The sequence below is a fragment of the Somniosus microcephalus genome, chromosome 6 (assembly GCF_052327205.1).
Source record: "Somniosus microcephalus isolate GS21.2 chromosome 6, FLI_Smic_1.0, whole genome shotgun sequence".
NCBI classification, from domain to species: domain Eukaryota; kingdom Metazoa; phylum Chordata; class Chondrichthyes; order Squaliformes; family Somniosidae; genus Somniosus; species Somniosus microcephalus.
The window spans coordinates 206,404,522-206,418,672 of NC_140992.1; the positions used below are offsets into that span (position 1 = coordinate 206,404,522).

Here is a 14,151-nt window from a genome sequence, read left to right on the forward strand (position 1 = left end):
GGGTTTCCCTGCCTACTCCCCGCGGGCCGCCACGCGGTGCTGGCACTGACCGCGCATGCGCCGCCCGCCCGCGAGAGCCCGCTCTGGCTTTTTTTTTTAAACGGCAACCACGCATGCGCACGGCCGTTGCGCAGCCGCCTTGACGCCGGCACACATGCGCACGGCCCCCGTGACGCCAGCACACAGCCTCGTGAGATCGCGGGGGGTGCGAGCCTCGGGAAATCGCGGGGGGGAGAGCCTCGGGAAATCGCGGGGGGGAGAGCCTCGGGAAATCGCGGGGGGGAGAGCCTCGGGAAATCGCGGGGGGGGAGAGCCTCGGGAAATCGCGGGGGGGCGGGGGAGAGAGCCTCGGGAAATCGCGGGGGGAGAGCCTCGGGAAATCGCGGGGGCGGGGGGAGAGAGCCTCGGGAAATCGCGGGGGGGGAGAGCCTCGGGAAATCGCGGGGGGGAGAGCCTCGGGAAATCGCGGGGGGGAGAGCCTCGGGAAATCGCGGGGGGGGGAGAGCCTCGGGAAATCGTGGGGGGAGAGCCTCGGGAAATCGCGGGGGGCGGGGGGGAGAGAGCCTCGGGAAATCGCGGGGGGGAGAGCCTCGGGAAATCGCGGTGGGAGAGCCTCGGGAAATCGCGGGGGGCAGGGGGGAGAGAGCCTCGGGAAATCGCGGGGGGGGAGAGCCTCGGGAAATCCCGGGGGGGAGAGCCGCGGGAAATCGCGGGGGGGGTGGAGAGAGCCTCGGGAAATCGTGGGGGAGAGAGAGGGTGGGGGAGAAGAGAGAGGGGGTGGGGGAGAAGAGAGAGAGGGGGAGGGGAACGGAGAGAGTGGGGGGAGGGGAGAGAGGGTGGGGGGAGGGGAGAGAGGGTGGGGGAGCGAGGCAGGGTGGGGGGAGGGGAGAGAGGGTGGGGGGGGCGAGAGGGTGGGGGAGCGAGGGAGGGTGGGGGGGAGGGGAGAGAGGGTGGGGGGGAGCGAGAGGGTGGGGGGAAGCGAGGGAGGGAGGGTGGGGGAGGGAGCGAGAGGGGGGAGGGCAGGGGAGAGGGGGGGGAGGGAGGGTGAGAGAGTAAAGCAGGGAGAGACGGGGAGGGAGAGAGGGTGAGGGAGGGAGAGCGAGGGGGAGGGAGAGTAAAGCAGGGAGGAGACGGGGGAGGGAGAGAGAGGGTGAGGAGGGAAAGAGTGAAGGGGCGGGACAGGGAGGGAAAGAGTGAAGGGGTGGGAGAGCTTACCTTCTTCCTTCCTTCGCACGGGTCCATCGGGCCACCTTCCCCCCGCCCCCCCGTCGCGCTCTCTCTCTTCCCCCCCGTCGCGCTCTCTCTCTTCCCCCCCGTCGCGCTCTCTCTCTTCCCCCCCCCCGTCGCGCGCCTCTCTTTCCCCCCCCGTCGCGCTCTCTCTCTTTCCCCACCGTCGCGCTCTCGTCTTTCCCCCCGTCGCGCTCTCTCTCTTTCCCCCCGTCCGCGCTCTCTCTCTTCCCCCCGTCGGGCTCTCTCTCTTCCCCCCCGTCGCGCTCTCTCTCTTCCCCCCCGTCGCGCTCCTCGTCTCTTCCCCCCGTCGCGCTCTCTCTCTTCCCCCCGTCGCGCTCTCTCTCTTCCCCCGTCGCGCTCTCTCTTCCCCCCCGTCGCGCTATCTCTCTTCCCCCCGTCGCGCTCTCTTCCCCCCCGTCGCGCTCTCTCTCTTCCCCCCCGTCGCGCTCTCTCTCTTCCCCCGTCGCGCTCTCTCTCTTCCCCCCGTCGCGCTCTCTCTCTTTCCCCCCCCCGTCGCGCGCTCTCTTTCCCCCCGTCGCGCTCTCTCTCTTTCCCCCCGTCGCGCTCTCTCTTTCCCCCCGTCACGCTCTCTCTCTTCCCACCGTCGCGCTCTCTCTTTCCCCCCGTCGCGCTCTCTCTCTTTCCCCCCGTCGCGCTCTCTCTCTTCCCCCCGTCGGGCTCTCTCTCTTCCCCCCGTCGCGCTCTCTCTCTTCCCCCCGTCGCGCTCTCTCTCTTCCCCCCGTCGCGCTCTCTCTCTTCCCCCCGTCGCGCTCTCTCTCTTCCCCCGTCGCGCTCTCTCTTCCCCCCCGTCGCGCTCTCTCTCTTCCCCCTGTCGCGCTCTCTCTCTTCCCCCCGTCGCGCTCTCTCTTCCCCCCCGTCGCGCTCTCTCTTCCCCCCGTCGCGCTCTCTCTCTTCCCCCCCGTCGCGCTCTCTCTCTTCCCCCCCCGTCGCGCTCTCTCTCTTCCCCCCCCCGTCGCGCTCTCTCTTCTCCCCCCGTCGCGCTCTCTCTTCCCCCCGTCGCGCTCTCTCTTCCCCCCCCGTCGCTCTCTCTTCCCCCCCCCCGTCGCTCTCTCTCTTCCCCCCCCCGTCGCTCTCTCTCTTCCCCCCCGTCGCTCTCTCTCTTCCCCCCCCGTCGCTCTCTCTCTTCCCCCCCCCCCCGGCGCTCTCTCTCTTCCCCCCCCCGTCGCTCTCTCTCTTCCCCCCCGTCGCGCTCTCTCTTCCCACCCGTCGCTCTCTCTCTTCCCCGCCCCCCCCGGTCGCTCTCTCTCTTCCCCCCCGTCGCTCCCTCTCTTCCCCCCGTCGCTCTCTCTCTTCCCCCCCGTCGCTCTCTCTCTTCCCCCCCGTCGCTCTCTCTCTTCCCCCCCGTCGCTCTCTCTCTCTCCCCCGTCGCTCTCTCTCTTCCCCCCCGTCGCTCTCTTCCCCCCCAGTCGCTCTCTCTCTTCCCCCCCAGTCGCTCTCTCTCTTCCCCCCGTCGCTCTCTCTCTCCCCCCAGTCGCTCTCTCGTCGCTTCCCCCCCCCAGTCGTTCTTTCGCTTCCCCCCCCAGTCGTTCTCTCTCTTCCCCCCCCAGTCGCTCCCCTCTCTCTCTTCCAACAACAACATGCCCTCAAAAAAGCCTCTGCACCGCCCCCCCACTCGCTCTCCCCTCTCTCTCTCTCTTCCCCCCCCCACTCGCTCTCTCTCTTCCAACAACATGCCCTCGAAAAAGTCTCTCTCCCCCGTCTCTCTCTCTCTTTCTCTCCCCCATCTCTCTCTCTCTCCCCCAGTCCTCCCTCTCTCTCTCCCTCAGTCGCTCTGTCTCTCCCCCCTCAATCTCTCTCTCTCTCCCCCCTCAGTCTCTCTCTCTATCTCCCCAGTCTCTCCCCTCTCTCTCCACATCTCTCTCTCACCCATCAGTCGCTCTCTCTCTCCCCCCTCAGTCGCTCTCTCTCTCTATCTCCCCCATTCTCTCTCTCCCCAGTCTCTCTCTCTCACACTCCCAATCTCTCTCTCTCACACTCCCAGTCTCTCTCTCTCACACTCCCAATCTCTCTCTCTCACACTCCCAATCTCTCCCTCTCACTCCCAATCTCTCTCTCTCTATCTCCCCATTCTCTCTCTCCCCAGTCTCTCTCTCTCACACTCCCAATCTCTCTCTCTATCTCCCCCATTCTCTCTCTCTCTCACTCCCAATCTCTCTCTCTCTCTCTCTATCTCCCCATTCTCTCTCTCTCTCCAGTCTCTCTCTCTCACACTCCCAATCTCCTCTCTCTCTCACCACTCCCAATCTCTCTCTCTCTCACTCCCAGTCTCTCTCTCTCTCACTCCCAATCTCTCTCTCTCACACTCCCAGTCTCTCTCTCTCACACTCCCAATCTCTCTCTCTCTCACACTCCCAATCTCTCTCTCTCACACTCCCAATCTCTCTCTCTCACACTCCCAATCTCTCTCTCTCTCACACTCCCAATCTCTCTCTCTCACACTCCCAATCTCTCTCTCTCTCTCACACTCCCAATCTCTCTCTCTCTCACACTCCCAATCTCTCTCTCTCTCACACTCCCAATCTCTCTCTCTCACACTCCCAATCTCTCTCACACTCCCAATCTCTCTCTTCTCACACTCCCAATCTCTCTCTCTCTCACACTCCCAATCTCTCTCTCTCCAACGACTCCCAATCTCTCTCTCTCTCACATTCCCAATCTCTCTCTCACACACATTCCCAGTCTCTCTCTCTCTCACTCCCAATCTCTCTCTCTCACACTCCCAGTCTCTCTCTCTCTCACTCCCAATCTCTCTCTCACTCCCAATCTCTCTCTCTCTCACTCCCAATCTCTCTCTCTCACACTCCCAATCTCTCTCTCTCTCACACTCCCAATCTCTCTCTCTCACACTCCCAATCTCTCTCTCTCTCACACACCCAATCTCTCTCTCTCACACGCCCAGTCTCTCTCTCTCTCTCACACTCCCAATCTCTCTCTCTCACACTCCCAATCTCTCTCTCACTCCCAATCTCTCTCTCTCTCACTCCCAATCTCTCTCACACTCCCAATCTCTCTCTCTCTCACTCCCAATCTCTCTCACACTCCCAATCTCTCTCTCTCTCACACTCCCAATCTCTCTCTCCTTCCCTCTCTCCTTCCCTCTCTCTGTCTCTCTCTCCTTCCCTCTCTTTCTCCTTCCCTCTCTCTCCTTCCGTCTCTCTCTCCTTCCATCTCTCTCTTTCCTTCCATCTCTCTCTCTCTCCTTCCCCCTCTCTCTCTCTCTCTCTCCTTCCCCCCCTCTCTCTCTCTCTCCTTCCCTCTCTCTCCTTCCCTCTCTCTCTCTCCTTCCCTCTCTCTCATTCCCTCTCTCTCTCTCTCCTTCCCTCTCTCTTCCCCCCAGTCGCTCCCTCTCTCTCTTCCAACAACAACATGCCCTCGAGAAAGCCTCGGCACCGCCGGGCTCCCCCAGCTAGTATATATATAGTTTTGGGGTAATAAGGTTAGTTTAATTGTAATTTTGGTAAATAAGTAAGTGGGCTTCTGGAAGTATGGTAGCACTTTGGAGCGATAGAATGTGGCAAGTTTTAGGTGAGCTAGGGTCGCGGGACCCACTCACCCCGTACCCAAGCCGAGGAGCCCAGGGAGCCCGGCTCGAAACCTTTTTTTATCTCTCCGCCAGATAGTAACAAGATGATGCCAGTAGGAGGCATCATCCTCGCGGCCCTGGTGGGCCTTAACGTCGCCTGGAGGGGAGAGACGGAGGATCACCGTATCTTTGGCTGCTCCGGGGAAACTGCGCCTCTTGCCCACGACGGGCAGGGCCTGCGCGAAGCAGAGGAAGTCGCTGGGTACACCCACGAGAGCAACTGGCCCAGATGGCTGGGGTCGAACTCCACGAAATATTCGAGCGAGACCGGCTTCGCCTACGGAGAGGTCTCTCTGTCTGTCCTCGGATCAAGATCCAGGCCACGCGGATTAGTGTGACCGTGGGGAAGCGTATTTGCCTAACCTGCAGGGGGAACGTCCCCCTGGATAGGTGGTGGTGGCTCAGGAAACTGAGCAGGGACATGGGGAACCCCAGAGTAAAGTGGGAAAGGTTAGGGAACGACACTCACCGGACTATCACAGGGACCCAGGGAGGGTTGACAGTGTGCTGGGATAAATGGTGGGAACCCGATCAGGGGATTTATGTGTGTATGTGGGGTTCAGAGAAAGTCTGCCCCACAGGTGTTTCCATCATTTTCCACAGCCAGTGGCAAGATAACGGGAGGGGGATAGACTGGGAATCGCACTTGGACGCATGCGCGGTCCCCTACTCCCCAATCGCGGTTAATGCCACTGAGCTAGTGACCCGCCCCCGACAGCCCCTGCCCACGACCCAGACACCACGGACGGTAGCAGAGGGATGCCACACCACCACCAAGGGACCAGGGAACGAGTTAGTATTAGTTCCCACTGACCAAATAGCCTATCAGGGGGTCCATTACGCGGTGGCCTCGGTCATCCTCAACCTGACCGAGGTGCACCTGCCGGAATGGTGCCCCGTAGAAACGGCAGGGCTGTATCAGGCCCTGCTGAAAGAGACCCTGCAGAAGTTTTACGAGTTTGACTTCGCGGGGGTCAATAGAACCGAACACTACACCGAGGGCCACAAGGAATGGGAGCAAGTGGGGAGACAAAGAAGGGGCGCCGTGAACAACTGGTTCACAGGGTTCAACACTGGGTCGTCCATCATAAATAGTATGGACGACATCGAATTACAACGGCAGGTTAACGGGTTAAAGACCCAGTTGAAGGGGATCCTCACAGACGAAAACCGGGTGCTGGGTTCGGAGCTCCATGAGGATCAGGCTATGACTCTCCATTTAAAGGAGATCATAGCAGAACTGGAGAAGCAGGCTCGGACGGTCAACGCTCTCATTAGGGAGGACAGGAACGCCTCAGATCAGGCTGCCCAGAATGAGGTGTGCGTACTGTACGGGGCATGGTTGCTGGGCGAGGGCCGCAGCAATCTGGAGGACTTAAAACAGGGTTTGGTCCCCTCCTGGATCAGCAACAAGCACCTCGCAGCCCTCCACCCCTTTGAGAACGCGTTGAGTCCGTGCCAGCTCTGGCTCGCTTCTGAGGCCTACCCAGTCCCTGTGGACTGTGGTCGCTCCAACCACACCATCATGGGGGTCATCGTGCGGATCCCAGTAATGAGTCGGGCGGCCCGACCTGCGCCGGTGTATAGGGTGGTGAACATTGGAGTCATTCGGGGGGGAGCACACGTCCGTTTCGCAGCGGTCCCACCCTACGTCATTAAGTGGGAGCATGCTATGACGGGTACTGACCTCTCGGGGTGCCGTAGCCGGGGAGCACACATAATCCTGTGTCCCCAGCACTTGAATGCCTATTCAACACCACAGTGCGGGTTCAGTTCTGCTGACGCTAACCCTATCAATTGCACCATGGAAGCCATGGCACAGGGCCATGTTCCCCCACAGGTGGCATACATAGGAGGTGGGACATACTGTGTCGCCACCGCAGCGTCCCACTACCGACACGGACAGCACGGCTGGTGCGCGGTCAGTGAAAGCAGCTTCTGTTTCAAACCCAAGGCAGTAGTTCAAGTGGCACAGCTGCGGATTATCCCGATCCCTGAGCCATCCACTGTTCACCTCACTGTCAAGGAGAACTTCATCGATCTCCAGAAGTACGTGGCCCACTTTGGTTTCATAATTCCCCCTCTCCCAGAACATCTAACCGAACTGCTGAAAGCAGTTACTGTCTCCTAAAAACACTTCTATACTTTAGAGCAGAAGACCATCGACATAGGGGCAAAAATCCTAGACATAGTGGTTCCACCATGGTGGGACCTCTTTGATAATAGAGATCCCATCATGGGTCAGACTGGCTTCCCACGTTTTAGTGGTGTGCCAGATAGGGATCGTTCTGTACCTGGTCTGTGTCCAGTGCAGGAGGAAGGGACACGACAGGGAGTTCCCTAGTCAGCAGACTTGGCGGGACCACTATGTCAGCATAAACGGGGACTCGCCCGTGTAACTACCTTATTTTCCCATCTGTTTTTTTGTGTATTATAATAAAGATTGTGTTGCGTCGGGTTATGACTCTAATGCGAGTCTGCACGTAGTATAAATGTTTCTCCAGTGGGGGATATCTACTCAACTCCATTTTCGGGATGAGGAAAGTGCGTGTGCAAGGTACACTCCATAGTCAGGTAAACTACGGGGAAGGTCAGCTGGGGAGGGAACGGATTTATGCTCACCCTAAAACATTCATGATACAAAAAGACGATTCGAGATGTCCATTGTATCACAGGGGGGACTGTAGGATTTGCAAAATCCAGGAAAATACAGCCTACATTTTTAAAACCCCTGAAATGGGCACATTTTTAAGAGCACAAGATGGAGTCGGCAGATCACATGACTCATTTCAGAAGGACATACCACTGCAATACCTTAAAGAAACCTGAGTCACCACTGATTGGAAAATTCCAGACTGACTGCAATTGATATGGTAATAAAGGTAGCAGCAGTAACGAAGTCAAAAACAAAGGACTTGCACTTGAAAAGGTCATGTTAATCGCCAGATAAACGTAAACCCATCACTGAAATCACAGAGCACAGACAAGACCCATTATCTGCATCAAACTCAACGGGACATAACCCATCAGTTTGGTTTCGGCCACGATTAAAGTCGTTAAACTAAAGTACCAGCTTGTGTCAAAGTAGCCGGCCCAAAACTTTGACAAAAGAAAACCCCTGATTTGGCGCCAAAGATAAGGGCAAGGAAACGGTATAACTGTTGGGGGAAAATCGACGGGCAGAAGGTATGATCGGAGGCAGAGAACAACGAGAGGTTAAGGTTAAGTTGAACGGTTCGAGTGGAGAGGTCCGATTAGGAGGTTCGATTACGGTTCGAGGAGCACGGAGGTTCTACAAGTTCGAGCAGGAGAGCAGGTTCAGGAGCCCGTCCCAGAAGGAAGATCAATCGGGAATCCCGGAAGCTACAGGAGCACCAAGGTCGAGGACAGTTTTAAAACCCTGGTGAGCATAGAGGCCCAACTCCACCTAGCTGACCTAGTAGAGGGATACTTTAGAGATGGGAGGGTTTTAATATTAAGGGCTTTGTAATCGGGAGTGTTATTTATCCTTCGTTGTATCGCGTGCTTTCCCCACCCCCGTTTTATTATACCGCAGCTAATGAATTGATGTATTTTAAGATAGTCAAAGTAATTCTTGTGTGTTACATTTTAGTTCCCATTGGGAGGCGTGTTAATGATTTTGTCTGTGTTGTTTCTTTGTTCCCTGTGTTTTTATTCTCCTTATAAATAAACCATTAATTTTAAAATTTACCTTGTCTCACCTGATCCATTTGTCTTCCGAGTCACAAGTTGGGCCAACACATCAAGGTAGTCTGGCAATAAGTCCAGTGTCTAGAATCAGTGAGGGGGGGCGCTTCGAAACCGCTCACGAGCAGTGTGAAATCAAGAATCGATCTCGCACACCACAAGCTCGTTAAAAAGACCCCTTACAGCATGCGTGAGGGTATCCGGGACTACATTCTCTTTGCCGGGTCGATAATATATGGTGCAGCCAAAGGCAGCCAATTCCATCCTCCAGAGCTGTATTTTGTTATTCTTGATCTTAGTGCGTTTCCGGTTATCCAGCATAAAGGCCACGGAGCGTTGATCAGTTATAAGCGTGAAATGGCGACAAGCGAGAAAATGACTCCATTTACGTACTGCTTCGATGATAGCTGTAGCCTCTTTCTCGACAGGAGGATAATGGAGCTTGCTACCCTGCAAAGTTCTGGACAGAAATGCCACGGGTCGACCACCTTGATTCAAGGTAGCCGAGATCGCCACCTCCGATGCATCGCACGCAACCACGAAAGGAAGATTTTAATCAATGGAACGAAGCATGGCTTTTTCCAGTTGTTGCTTGAGGAAGTTGAAAGCTGAAATAGCCGTTGCCTCCAATGGAAATGACTTAGCGTGAAGCAGCGGCTGGATCTTGTTGGAGAAGTGGGGTATCCACTTCGCATAATAGGCAAACATGCCGAGTGCCCAACGAAGAGAGCCGAGATTCGTAGGGAAAGGGAGCTCCTGAAGCATGCAAAGTCGCTCCGGATCCGGTTTGATGACACCGTTGCCCACCCAATAGCCAAGGATGTTGACTGATGGTACTGATTTCACAGATTTGGACTCATTTAAGGTTAAGTTGCGACAACGGAGAACGTCAAAAAATTTCTGGAGGTTGGCATCATGCTCCTTCTGGTCATGACCAGCAATGGTGATATTATCCAGATATGGAAAAGTGTCCGTTAAGTTCTCCTGTTTGACTAGGCTATCCATTGCCCGTTGAAAGATAGCCACCCCATTGGTGACCCCAAATGGAAGGCGACAAAACTGATAAAGTCGACCATTGGCCTCAAAGGCCATATACTTTTTGTCAGAGTCCTTTAATGGTACTTGATGGTATGCACTCTTTAAATCAAAAGTTGAAAATACCTTTGTAGTTGGCAAGGTTATTGACCATGTCATCGATGCGTGATAGTGGGTAGGCATCTAGGTCGGTATACTGGTTAATAGTTTGTGAGTAATTGATGCAAAGATGTTTCTTGTGTTGCTTCAGAGGATTTTTAACAATGACGACTTGAGCCCACCAGGAAGATAAACATGGCTCAATGATACAGTCAGCTAGAAGGCGAGAGATTTCTGCATCGATAAAGGATCGATCATCTTGGCTGAAACGTCGTGATTTAGTGACTATATGGGCTTACATCGGGGGGAAAGATTGGAAAACAAGGAGGGCTTGTCGAGCGAAGCCGGCGAAAGCGCACAAAACGGTACTTTGGAAATAGTAAGCTCCGGCTTTGACCCTCCAAACTCGAAAGTGAGCCTTTTGTGTTGTTTCTGGAAATCCTGTCCCAGGAGCACGTCACTGCATAGGTTTTTGAGCACCCCGAGCCGGGTGGAGAAATAAGTGCGGCCATTGAGAATAAGGTCGACTGGACAAAAGCCGGAAGAGTTGGTGGTCAGTGTCATCAGAGCCATTGCAATTTCCCTGTCTGAGGGGTAAATTACTGACAGCCCATTCACTAATGAAGCTGTCAGAGCTGCATGAGTCGATTAGTGCACTCAAAATGTGTCCATTTACCGAAACCTTCGTGGCTGCATGGGACAGATTTGGGGAAAAACAGCTGTGATGGGAGGAGGAGCAGTTTTACCCTTGACAGCTATAACCTTAGTAGTGATTCTTGGGGGAGGAGCAGTTTTATAGATTGCAGCTGTAACCTTAGTAGTGGCTCTTGGGGGAGGAGCAGTTTTATAGATAGTACCTGCAAAACTAACAGGGGTTCTCGACCGGTATACCTTAGAGAAGTGGCCTTTCTTACTAACAGAGGCTCTTGACTGGCATACCTTAGAAAAGTGACCATTCTTACTGCAATGATTGCAGACTGCGTTACGAGCAGGACAAAATTTCCTATAGTGGAATGCACCTCCACAGAAGAAACACTTCTTTCCAGATTGCCAAGATGCCGCTAGGGCAGGGTCGTCATCAGTGAAGGCTTCTAGGATAGGGTTGTCATCAGCCAGGTGGGAGTCATCATCAGTGAGGGCTTCTGCTTGAGGCCTGTCGAAGGAGTCACTAAAAGTGATAGCAGCAGCCCGTGCACGTGGTGAAAGATAGGTATCTGCATTCCTCTTTGCTAAGTCCAGAGAGCATGCCTGGTCATAGGCAGCCTGTAACTTGAGGGTTTTATTCTCCAACAGACGCTGACGTATGAAGGGAGATGCAATCCCATTAATAAAGGAATCACGAATTAACTCCTGCTGGTATTGCTCAGCTGTGACAGCTTTAAGATTACAATCCTTGCTGAGCCTGTGAAGTTTCTGAAGGAATTCGTCAAGTGATTCTCCGGGTTGTTGGCGAGTTGTGGCCTGTAGATGCCGAGCAAAAATTTTGTTTGGGGACTTAACATATAGTTGCTGAAGTATTTGGATAGCGGCGTCATAGTCTACACAGTCTTCGATATAGTCAAGCACATGAGTGGATACATAATTGGCAAGCATTCGTAACTTATTAGGAACATTCTCACCACACTCCTCAAGGAAGTTGCTAAAGCTACGATACCAGTGTTTCCATACCTTAGCAGCTGTAAGTGAATTCGGGTCCAGGTCGAGACAGGCAGGTCTGAGTAGTTTCTCCATGATGGATCTGTTGTGTCCGTGTGTTAATGGAGACACGGAATGCAGGTGTTTACTGAACAAAGTCTGGAGGTGAACTAACAGATACGAGACACTATACAGGCTTATATAGCCCGAGTGGCCATTACTGGCATTACAGTACACAGGGGGCTCTTAAAGGCACATACACCACAATTCCTCCCCTTTTAGACAACCAGTACATAACATTTTAAGTAATCATTAATTAACATGTTACAAGAACAATAATCTACACATTTGCTGCAGTTAAGCAATTATAAGTCAGTCTCTCTGGAGGCTTCCTGACTCGGTCCGGATAACGCCTCGGTGGTGTAGTAGTTTTTGGTGGTGTAGTAGGTTCTTTTGGCAAGGTCGATTCGGCTTGAATGCCAGTGTCGGGTTCATCTGGTTCCAGTATCACCGGATCGGCGGTAGATACTATGGGTATCTCTGCTTCATCATTAGGCGTATAGAGTTGTGGTGTAGGTTGTCCCTTTTCGGATGACTATGATCTGGTCAGCATGGCACCTTATTATGCTTTCTCCAATGTCCACGGTATACATCAGCGGTCCTAGTCGTGTGCAAATAGTTCCAGGCTGCCATTTCTCGGTACGGTAGTCCCGGGCCAAAACTTGTTGACCTATCTGGAAGGTTCTAGTTGGCCTTTCATTCATGCCTTGAAATTGCCGGTTCTCCACGTCCCTTCTGATGTTTGGCTTGATCAAATCCAGCCGGCATCTTAGGCTTCTATTGAAGAACATCATGGCAGGAGTTTGGTTTGTAACCACATGTGTTGCATTCCTGTATGCAAACAAGAAGTTATCTACCTTATGCTGTAGATTTATGTCTTCATTACCCATGGCCTTTATGGCCTTCTTGAAGGTCTGGACAAACCTTTCAGCCAATCCATTGGTGGCGGGATGGTATGGGGCGGTCGTGTAGTGCTTAACCCCATTGTTTTTTAAGAACTTCCTGAATTCTTCGGACACAAATTGCGGTCCATTATCAGAACAGATCTGTTCAGGCAGCCCATTCCTGGCAAATATGGTCCTTAATACTGTGATGGTTTTTTCCGTGGTGGTGGAGGACATCTTTATTACCTCCGGCCACTTGGAATGTGCATCAACCGCGATTAAGAACATTGAGTCCATAAATGGACCAGCAAAGTCAATGTGTACCCTTTGCCATGGAGATGAGGGCCACTCCCATGGATGTAGAGGGGCTTGTGGTGGGGCGTTTTGGACCTTCTGGCATCCTAGACAGCTCTTGGTCATTTCTTCGATGTCTCCATCGATACCTGGCCACCACACAAACGCTCTGGCTAGGTTCTTCATTTTCACTCCACCCAGATGCCCCTCGTGAAGTTCCTTTAGCACTTTATCCTGGAGTTTGGGTGGAATCACCACTCTGGATCCACACATCAAGGTTCCTCAGCACACTGACAGCTGTTCTCTTCTTTGCGAGAATGCTGGCAACAGTGGTTCGCCATGTGCTGGCCATCCCTTCACCGTTAAATCGTAGACTCGTGAGAGAGTCGGGTCATTTCTCGTTTCCTTTTCAATGGTAGAATTTGTTACTGGTAGACATTCCACTATGGTTGAGTAGAACATCTCCACTGGGTCCACTGTAGGTGCCTCTTCTACCATTGGCAGCGGTAGGCGCGATAACCCGTCAGCATTCCCATGCTGTTTTGATCCTTTGTATTCTATGTCACATTGGTGTGCCCCTAGAAAAAGGGACCACCTCTGTAGCCTTTGCGCTGTCATAATGGGAACACCCTTTTTAGGGTTGAATATGGAGACGAGGGGTTGATGGTCAGTCAACAAGGTAAATTTTTGTCCGTGTAGGTAATGGTTGAATTTCTTCACTCCCCATACCAGGCTGAGTGCTTCCCTGTCGATCTGGGCATAGTTACGCTCAGCTGAGTTCAATGAGCGTGACGCAAAAGCTATCGGCCGCTCCGAGTCATCAGGGAATCTATGCGATAATACTGCTCCTACGCCGTAAGGGGATGCATCGCACGCCAGTCTGATTGGCAGTGATGGGTTGTAATGAGCCAAAACTTCCTTGGACGTGATCAAGCCTTTGCATTTATGGAAGGCATGTTTACAGTCTTCGCTCCATTTCCAAATTACTCCCGTTTTTAGCAGTTCGTTAAGAGGGTGCAGAAGAGTTGACAAGTTCGGTAAAAATTTATGATAGTAATTTATCAATCCCAGGAACGACCTTAATTGTGAGACATTTTCAGGTGCTGGGGCTTTTATGACCGCTTCAATTTTTTCAGGTGACTTATGCAACCCTTCCTCGTTATTTATGTGGCCACAATATGATATTTGTTTCTGGAAAAATTCGCACTTGGGGCGATTTGCTCTTAGGCCCCGTTCTCTCAGCCTAGTGAGCACCTGCTCCAAATTGGCACGGTGCTCGTTGTCGTTTTCTCCTGTTACAAGGATGTCGCCTAGGTAGCATTGAGTCCCCGGAATCCCTTGGAGGACTTGCTCCATAGCTCTTTGCCAGATAGCTGGAGCTGATGCTACTCCGAAAACCAGTCGATTGTACTGGTACAGGCCTTTGTGTGTATTTATCATGAGATACTTTTTAGAGGCCTCCTCAACCTCCATCTGTAGATATGCCTGTGCCAAGTCAATTTTGGTGAAACGTTTCCCTCCGGATAGTGAGGCGAAAATATCTTCTATCCTCGGAAGAGGATACTGTACCGTGTGAAGGACCGGGTTTACAGTCACCTTGAA

At 53.5% G+C, this 14,151-nt stretch overlaps 1 protein-coding gene across 2 annotated transcripts in view; it reads left to right on the plus strand.

Annotated features, from left to right (window-relative positions):
- The window catches only part of LOC147116399 (11-beta-hydroxysteroid dehydrogenase type 2-like), a 134,552-nt gene that overhangs the window by 32,635 nt on the left and 87,766 nt on the right, over window positions 1–14,151 (plus strand). The window lies entirely within an intron of this gene.